Below are 10,000 nucleotides of genomic sequence, written 5' to 3' on the forward strand. Positions count from 1 at the left end.
CGGTCGGGGCGGACCCGCGAGAGCGGAGGAGCCGTCCACCCGAACGCCGCCGCGAGGCCGGCCGGCGGGGGCCCTCCTACGGCGGGTCACGTGTGCCGACTCGACTCGGAGACAATCAACCACCACGCGTCAGGGGAGAAAATAAAACCCTCCTCCTAGACGGCCACTCCAACACTATCCCGCGGGATGTCCCCTCGAAAAAACGAGTAAAGTCCCTTGCAGCGCGGACAAAGGAAAAGCCCGTGGGCTTTATGGGCTTTACCTTCTCTCCCATTAGGAGTGCATTGAGAAACCTCAGAAATAACCCAAGAAAGCTTCTTGGAGAGATTGCTGTCACCCTCACACTGTCTTAAAACAACACTCGTTTGCTTTCCACACGGATTTTAGGCCGCTTTTTACAATTGAACACCCAAATTGCTCCATTTACTCTCACTGCGGCGGGCCTCTGGTACTCCATGGAGTACCAGGACTAGTTCGGCCCGGCGTTCACCCCCCCGAGGAGTACCAGGGCCCAGAGCGGAATACATGGATGTTATCGCCCTGTTACCGAATTATATCGATACCGATGTGCTTTTCACCTCATTGCTGAGTGGATTTATAAACAGGAACACCGAAACAGCTCCTTTCAGCTTCACGGCAGAAACGCCCCTGGTAATCCATGGAGTACCAGGGGAAAGCCTGTAAAATAAGCCCATACACACTTCTAACATGGCCTTTATCACCCTGTTACTGCATTACGATGACACCCATTTGCTTTTGATCTCATTGTCTGCCAACGTACGGAAAAAGCGGGGGGGCATTAAGGGGGGAGAGAGAGAGACATGGAGATTTTCTCAGCCTCTCATTCTTTTTTTTTTTTTTTTTTTAATTGAACATAAATAGTACACGCAAATGTACAAATAAACATGGCAAGGTAGAACTGAATGTCAATGAAACAACCAGGCATGAAGAAGAAAAGGACATAAGGACATTCGTTCTGTATGTAATCAGAAGTTAATAGTGTTAACGGTTTGTGAGAAATTTACATTGCTAGACAAAAAAAGAAATTAAAAGGAAATAATTAAATAAATAGATAGACCAATGAAATTAAAACCGAAAAAAAAAAATGCAAGGGGAATACGACATGTAATTAAGTTGGCGATTCACAAGGAATCTCAGACATCAAACTGTATATTTTTTGTTGTTTATATATAAACATATATAAACAAACATATATTGTTTGTTGTTTATTTTTGGGATATATTGAGGAATATTTAATGGAAAGGAGTCACAATCGCTTTTTGACAATGTCGAAGTGTATAGGTGGCTATAGAATTTAAAGTTTTCATTGGAAATGATAGCCTCATCTGTAATTTCCTTGTTGTTAAGACGGGCTTCCGCTTTGCTCCGCTCCTCCTCTCCTCCGCTCTTCCGCTCCGGGCCCTGGAACTCCCGATCCGCGGGACTTCGGTGAATTCCGGGCCAGTTTTTTTGCTCTTCTGCTCTCCTCCCCTCCTCCGCTTCTTCGCTCCCCCGCTTTGGACCCTGGAACTCTTGAACAGGGCCGGGCTTCTGCCCTCCGCCTCTCCTCTGCTCATCCGCTCCAGGCCCTGGCACTCCCTGTGATCCAGTCATTCGCATGTGCGTGCCCGGAGGTCCGGGAGCTCCACTCAAACGTCCGGGGGGGGTAAGGGTAAGGGGTCCTGTCCCCCCCCCTCGCCGCCTCTGAGAAGAGAAACATCTCCTCCACTCCTCCGCTCCTCCGCTGCGGAACCAGGTATTACCGATCCGCCGGACTCAGGCGAATTGCAGAAAGGGGTTTTGCCGTCCTCCGCTCCTCCGCTCCTCCGTTTCGGGCCCTGGAACTCCCGAACCGCTGGACACAAGCGAATCACGGTCCGGGCTTCTGCTCTCCTCCGCTCCTCACCTCATCCGCTCCAGGCCCTGGTACTCCGTGTCCGCGGGAACCCCCCCCAACCCACAAAAACAAACTCTCACACACACACAAACACACGCACACACACACACACACACACACACACACATACACACGCATACACACACACAAACACACAAACACACACAGACACACCTGAACTCATCATAGCTGTGCTAATAGCATTGGCCGAAACGTTTCCACAACCAAACCAACATTAGCTCATCCACTCATTCACATATGTGTGTGCCCGGAGGTCCGGGAGCTCCAGTCATAAGTCCGGGTGATCTATGTCCGGAGAAGGCTCACATTAGCCGCTCTAAGGGGTCCTGCTGCCCCCCAGCTTCCCGGCCTTTGAGAAGAGACACATAACTCCGCTCTTCCGCTTCTCCGCTATGGGCCCTGGTACTCCCGATCCTCCGAACTCAGGTGAATTGCGTGACGTGCTTCTGCTCTCCTATAAGCCCCTACACACTTCGAACACGGCTGTTATCACCCTGTTACTGCATTTCAATGACACCCATTTGCTTTCGATCTCAGTGTCTGCCACCGTACGCAAAAAGCGGGGGGTGGGGGGTGGGGGGGCATAAGCGCATTCGTGCTGTAAGTAATCAGAAGTTAATAGTGTTAACGGTTTGCGAGAAATTTTTAATGCTAGACAAAAAAAGAAAATTAAAAGGATATAATTAAATAAATAGATAGAAAAATAAAATTAAAAACGAAAAAAAAAAATTGTGAGGGGAATATAACATGTAATTAAGTTGGCGGTTCACAAGGAATCTCAGACATCAAACTGTTTTTAATTGAACATAAATAGTACACCCAAATATACAAATGTACAAATAAACATAGCAAGGTAGAACTGAATGTCAATGAAACAACCAGGCATGAGGAAGCAACGGACATGAGGACATTTGTTCTGTATGTAATGAGAAGTTAATAGTGTTACAGGTTTGTGAGAAATTTACAGTGCTAGACAAAAAACGAAATTAAAAGGAAATAATTAGATAAATAGATAGACAAATGAAATTAAAACCAAAAAAAAAAAATGCAAGGGGAATACGACATGTAATTAAGTTGGCGATTCACAAGGAATCTCAGACATCAAACTGTATATTTTTTGTTGTTTATATATAAACATATATAAACAATCATATATTGTTTGTTGTTTATTTTTGGGATATATTGAGGAATATTTAATGGAAAGGAGTCACAATCGCTTTTTGACAATGTCGAAGTGTATACGTGGCTATAGAATTTAAAGTTTTCATTAGAAATTATAGCCTCATCTGTAATTTCCTTGTTGTTAAGACGGGCTTAGCTTTGCTCCGCTCCTCCTCTCCTCCGCTCCTCCGCTCTTCCGCTCCGGGCCCTGGAACTCCCGATCCGCGGGACTTCGGTGAATTCCGGGCCAGTTTTTTGCTCTTCTGCTCTCCTCCCCTCCTCCGCTTCTTCGCTCCCCCGCTTTGGACCCTGGAACTCTTGAACAGGGCCGGGCTTCTGCCCTCCGCCTCTCCTCTGCTCATCCGCTCCAGGCCCTGGCACTCCCTGTGATCCAGTCATTCGCATGTGCGTGCCCGGAGGTCCGGGAGCTCCACTCAAACGTCCGGGGGGGATAAGGGTAAGGGGTCCTGCCCCCCCCCCCTCGCCGCCTCTGAGAAGAGAAACATCTCCTCCACTCCTCCGCTCATCCGCTGCGGAACCAGGTACTACCGATCCGCCGGACTCAGGCGAATTGCAGAAAGGGGTTTTGCTGTCCTCCGCTCCTCCGCTCCTCCGCTCCTCCGCTCCTCCGCTCCTCCGCTCCTCCGCTCCTCCGTTTCGGGCCCTGGAACTCCCGAACCGCTGGACACAAGCGAATCACGGTCCGGGCTTCTGCTCTCCTCCGCTCCTCACCTCATCCGCTCCAGGCCCTGGTACTCCGTGTCCGCGGGAACCCCCCCCAACCCACAAAAACAAACTCTCACACACACACAAACACACGCACACACACACACACACACACACACACACACAAACACACAAACACACACAGACACACCTGAACTCATCATCGCTGTGCTGATAGCATTGGCCGAAACGTATCCACAACCAAACCAACATTAGCTCATCCAGTCATTCACATATGTGTGTGCCCAGAGGTCCGGGAGCTCCAGTCATAACTCCGGGTGATCTCTGTCCGGAGTAGGCTCACCTTAGCCGGTCTAAGGGGTCCTGCTGCCCCCCAGCTTCCCCGCCTTTGAGAAGAGACACATAACTCCGCTCTTCCGCTTCTCCGCTATGGGCCCTGGTACTCCCGATCCTCCGAACTCAGGTGAATTGCGTGACGTGCTTCTGCTCTCCTATAAGCCCCTACACACTTCGAACACGGCTGTTATCACCCTGTTACTGCATTTCAATGACACCCATTTGCTTTCGATCTCAGTGTCTGCCTCCGTACGGAAAAAGCGGGATGGGTGGGGGGGCATAAGCGCATTCGTGCTGTAAGTAATCAGAAGTTAATAGTGTTAACGGTTTGCGAGAAATTTTTAATGCTAGACAAAAAAAGAAAATTAGAAGGATATAATTAAATAAATAGATAGAAAAATAAAATTAAAAACGAAAAAAAAAAATTGTGAGGGGAATATAACATGTAATTAAGTTGGCGGTTCACAAGGAATCTCAGACATCAAACTGTTTTTAATTGAACATAAATAGTACACCCAAATATACAGATGTACAAATAAACATAGCAAGGTAGAACTGAATGTCAATGAAACAACCAGGGATGAGGAAGCAACGGACATCAGGACATTTGTTCTGTATGTAATGAGAAGTTAATAGTGTTACAGGTTTGTGAGAAATTTACAGTGCGAGACAAAAAAAGAAATTAAAAGGAAGTAATTAAATCAATAGATAGACAAATAAGAAATTAAAACGAAAAAAAAAAAAAAAAATTGCAAGGGGAATGTAACATGTAATCAAGTTGTTTTTTTTTTTTTGTTTTTTTTTTTTTACCAAAAAAAAAAGGAACCTCGGACATGGGTAACTATATTTTTTAGTTTTTGGATTTTTCCATAAGTTTTAAGGATTTTTTTTTTTTTTTTTTTTATATTTCAAAATCGTTTATGAAGACATTAAAATTTGGGGAGCATTTTTGCATTCTGTTCTTGTGAATGAAGAACTTGGCCAGGCCTAAAAGAACATTGACACAGAGTTCATCTGTTATGTTGCTTATAAGTAAACAGAATGTTATATCATCTTTTGAGAAGGAAACTGGTGACGATGGAATGAGAAGGAGAAAAAATATATGGTCAGTGGTTTCAATGTTGTCTTCACAAAATGTACAAATATTATCTTCAAAATTAAAGCGTACCCTCGATAATTCCTTAGATGGGTAGATGTCAGTCATAATTTTGAAGTGGGTCTCTTTTGCCTTGGGGGTATGGGTAGAGTCAGATACATGGTTCGCAGCGTGGCAATCGATTCCTCATCAAATTTATTTAAAATATCCTTTTTTTTTTTTTTGACGTCCAGGGAATAAGTTTCCTGTGAAACATTTCCTAATAAAGGAGTTGCCGCGCTTTCTGTCCACAATTGAGATTCCCTGGAGTGATAGTCGGGGTAACTGTGGTTGTACGGTTCGGTGCGTCATTATATTTTTGGTCAGGAATACAAATTGTCGAGGCAGTGCGTTTCGTAACTTTAGCAACTCTAATATGGGAGGCTTGAATCTGTGTGTAGTACAGAACTGCTCATTGTCCAGAGGACTGCCAGTGTCATCCATCAAGTCAATTATCGACCATATACCTTTCTCAAAGCATTCCTTGTAAAACAGAGGTTTGTTGCCATGCAGTACATATCGATTGTTCCAAACTATTATACTGTGTGGTGAGAAATTGTGTACGTATATCATTTTCCAGTATAATAATATTTGTTTATGGAACTCTGAACATTTGACAGGAATCTTGTTGATATCCAAGTCAGAGATAAGCAGAAGACTCAGGCCGCCGACTTTGTTGAATAAGTAGTTTGGAGTACAATACCAGAAAGAACGATGAGGTTTGATCCAGGATTTCAACCAGTTCACCTTCAATGTCCCATTCAAGCAGTCCGACTCTATCACTTTCAGCCCTCCTTCACTTGTTTCTTTCACCATATGTGATTTTTCTTAGATGGTGTGGTCTGTTCCTCCAGATAAAGTTGAAATTGATTTGGTTAACAGATTTTACGAGTTGATTTGGAGCAGCATTGGAATACGCTGGGTATATACATCTGGATAAACACATCCATTTTAGTCAAATATATCCGGCCTAATATTGATAAATCTCTCTGGAGCCATATATTAGAATTAAGCTTTACTTTGATTCAGTTTAGATTCAATGTTCCTGGATTGATTTAACGTTTGGTCCTTGGATAGGAAAATGCTCAAGTATTTTATTTCTGATTTCATAGAAACATCGCTGATTTCCTTTAGTGGCGAGTCATGCAGCGCAAGAAGTTTGCATTTCTTTAAGTTTAATGACAATCCTGAAGCCTTGGAGAATGTTTTGGTTGTTTTCAGCACTTATTGGGACTTGATGTTCATTTTTCAAAACTAAGGTTGTGTCATCTGCCAGCAGGCTAATAACAATTTCTGTCCCCAACATTACTTCTGTCCCACACGTATACACACACACACACACACACACACACACACACACACACACACACACACACACACACCTTAATTCCACTCTTTTATATACGCATGTCTGGAGTTCCGGGAGCTCGTTCTCAACGTTCTGGGGATAATCATAGCTGTGCTGATAGCATTGGCCGAAACGTATCCACAACCAAACCAACATTAGCTCATCCACTCATTCACATATGTGTGTGCCCAGAGGTCCGGGAGCTCCAGTCATAAGTCCGGGTGATCTATGTCCGGAGAAGACTCACATTAGCCGGTCTAAGGGGTCCTGCTGCCCCCCAGTTTCCCCGCCTTTGAGAAGAGACACATAACTCCGCTCTTCCGCTTCTCCGCTATGGGCCCTGGTACTCCCGATCCTCCGAACTCAGGTGAATTGCGTGACGTGCTTCTGCTCTCCTATAAGCCCCTACACACTTCGAACACGGCTGTTATCACCCTGTTACTGCATTTCAATGACACCCATTTGCTTTCGATCTCAGTGTCTGCCTCCGTACGGAAAAAGCGGGATGGGTGGGGGGGCATAAGCGCATTCGTGGTGTAAGTAATCAGAAGTTAATAGTGTTAACGGTTTGCGAGAAATTTTTAATGCTAGACAAAAAAAGAAAATTAGAAGGATATAATTAAATAAATAGATAGAAAAATAAAATTAAAAACGAAAAAAAAAAATTGTGAGGGGAATATAACATGTAATTAAGTTGGCGGTTCACAAGGAATCTCAGACATCAAACTGTTTTTAATTGAACATAAATAGTACACCCAAATATACAAATGTACAAATAAACATAGCAAGGTAGAACTGAATGTCAATGAAACAACCAGGGATGAGGAAGCAACGGACATCAGGACATTTGTTCTGTATGTAATGAGAAGTTAATAGTGTTACAGGTTTGTGAGAAATTTACAGTGCGAGACAAAAAAAGAAATTAAAAGGAAGTAATTAAATCAATAGATAGACAAATAAGAAATTAAAACGAAAAAAAAAAAAAAATTGCAAGGGGAATGTAACATGTAATCAAGTTGGTTTTTTTTTTTTGTTTTTTTTTTTTTACCAAAAAAAAAAGGAACCTCGGACATGGGTAACTATATTTTTTAGTTTTTGGATTTTTCCATAAGTTTTAAGGATTTTTTTTTTTTTTTTTTTATATTTCAAAATCGTTTATGAAGACATTAAAATTTGGGGAGCATTTTTGCATTCTGTTCTTGTGAATGAAGAACTTGGCCAGGCCTAAAAGAACATTGACACAGAGTTCATCTGTTATGTTGCTTATAAGTAAACAGAATGTTATATCATCTTTTGAGAAGGAAACTGGTGACGATGGAATGAGAAGGAGAAAAAATATATGGTCAGTGGTTTCAATGTTGTCTTCACAAAATGTACAAATATTATCTTCAAAATTAAAGCGTACCCTCGATAATTCCTTAGATGGGTAGATGTCAGTCATAATTTTGAAGTGGGTCTCTTTTGCCTTGGGGGTATGGGTAGAGTCAGATACATGGTTCGCAGCGTGGCAATCGATTCCTCATCAAATTTATTTAAAATATCCTTTTTTTTTTTTTTTGACGTCCAGGGAATAAGTTTCCTGTGAAACATTTCCTAATAAAGGAGTTGCCGCGCTTTCTGTCCACAATTGAGATTCCCTGGAGTGATAGTCGGGGTAACTGTGGTTGTACGGTTCGGTGCGTCATTATATTTTTGGTCAGGAATACAAATTGTCGAGGCAGTGCGTTTCGTAACTTTAGCAACTCTAATATGGGAGGCTTGAATCTGTGTGTAGTACAGAACTGCTCATTGTCCAGAGGACTGCCAGTGTCATCCATCAAGTCAATTATCGACCATATACCTTTCTCAAAGCATTCCTTGTAAAACAGAGGTTTGTTGCCATGCAGTACATATCGATTGTTCCAAACTATTATACTGTGTGGTGAGAAATTGTGTACGTATATCATTTTCCAGTATAATAATATTTGTTTATGGAACTCTGAACATTTGACAGGAATCTTGTTGATATCCAAGTCAGAGATAAGCAGAAGACTCAGGCCGCCGACTTTGTTGAATAAGTAGTTTGGAGTACAATACCAGAAAGAACGATGAGGTTTGATCCAGGATTTCAACCAGTTCACCTTCAATGTCCCATTCAAGCAGTCCGACTCTATCACTTTCAGCCCTCCTTCACTTGTTTCTTTCACCATATGTGATTTTTCTTAGATGGTGTGGTCTGTTCCTCCAGATAAAGTTGAAATTGATTTGGTTAACAGATTTTACGAGTTGATTTGGAGCAGCATTGGAATACGCTGGGTATATACATCTGGATAAACGCATCCATTTTAGTCAAATATATCCGGCCTAATATTGATAAATCTCTCTGGAGCCATATATTAGAATTAAGCTTTACTTTGATTCAGTTTAGATTCAATGTTCCTGGATTGATTTAACGTTTGGTCCTTGGATAGGAAAATGCTCAAGTATTTTATTTCTGATTTCATGGAAACATCGCTGATTTCCTTTAGTGGCGAGTCATGCAGCGCAAGAAGTTTGCATTTCTTTAAGTTTAATGACAATCCTGAAGCCTTGGAGAATGTTTTGGTTGTTTTCGGCACTTATTGGGACTTGATGTTCATTTTTCAAAACTAAGGTTGTGTCATCTGCCAGCAGGCTAATAACAATTTCAGTCCCCAGCACGTCTAACTTTTGGATATCGTTGCTCTTTTCAACATAAACGGCTAGCATTTCGGTAGCAATTATAAATAAATAGGGTGAGATGGGGCAACCTTGGGGGATTCCCACATCAACATGGAAGCTCGGAGTGGTGCCGCTTGGCAGGGTGACACAGCTATGAATATTCTCATAGAGCCCACGGATCACATTCCTGAATATTTAACCAAATCCAAAATGTTCGAGCGTTGCTATGATAAATGGATGTTCGACCGAGTCAAAGGCTTTAGAAAAGTCCAAGAAGGATATGCGGCCATTATCTTCAATGCGATACGCCTCTAAACCCATCGCTCGCCCCGACTCGGGGAATCCTAGAGCCTACTTGCACCCCCGCCCTAACTTAACTCCCTCACTCGTGGAGCTCCCTGAGCTCCACACATCCCGGAGCATCACGCCGACTCATTCACATTTGAATGATTGTCTTTATTTTATGTCCGCTAGATAGAGGCATCCGCACATGCGCATCAGTGGAGCTTCAGGCCGGCTGAGGCATGGACTGAAAATCATAAAGACATGTGTGATGAGCTAAAAGGAAGATAAGCATATTTTTATAATAAATGTAAGAAAGAGAGGGTAATGCAGCCTCAGGGCGGCACTGGCCCGTGTCTCTCCAAGCCTGCCTTTGGGGGGGGGGGGGGGGGCACGGAGCAGTGTCTCCCTGTGCCGGTCCCAAGCCCGGATAAATGCAGAGGGTTGCGTCAGG

The sequence above is a fragment of the Fistularia commersonii genome, unplaced genomic scaffold (assembly GCF_037954325.1).
Source record: "Fistularia commersonii isolate RoL2024-O1a breed Wild unplaced genomic scaffold, RoL_Fcom_v1.0 HiC_scaffold_69, whole genome shotgun sequence".
In the NCBI taxonomy this organism is placed as follows: Eukaryota; Metazoa; Chordata; class Actinopteri; order Syngnathiformes; family Fistulariidae; genus Fistularia; species Fistularia commersonii.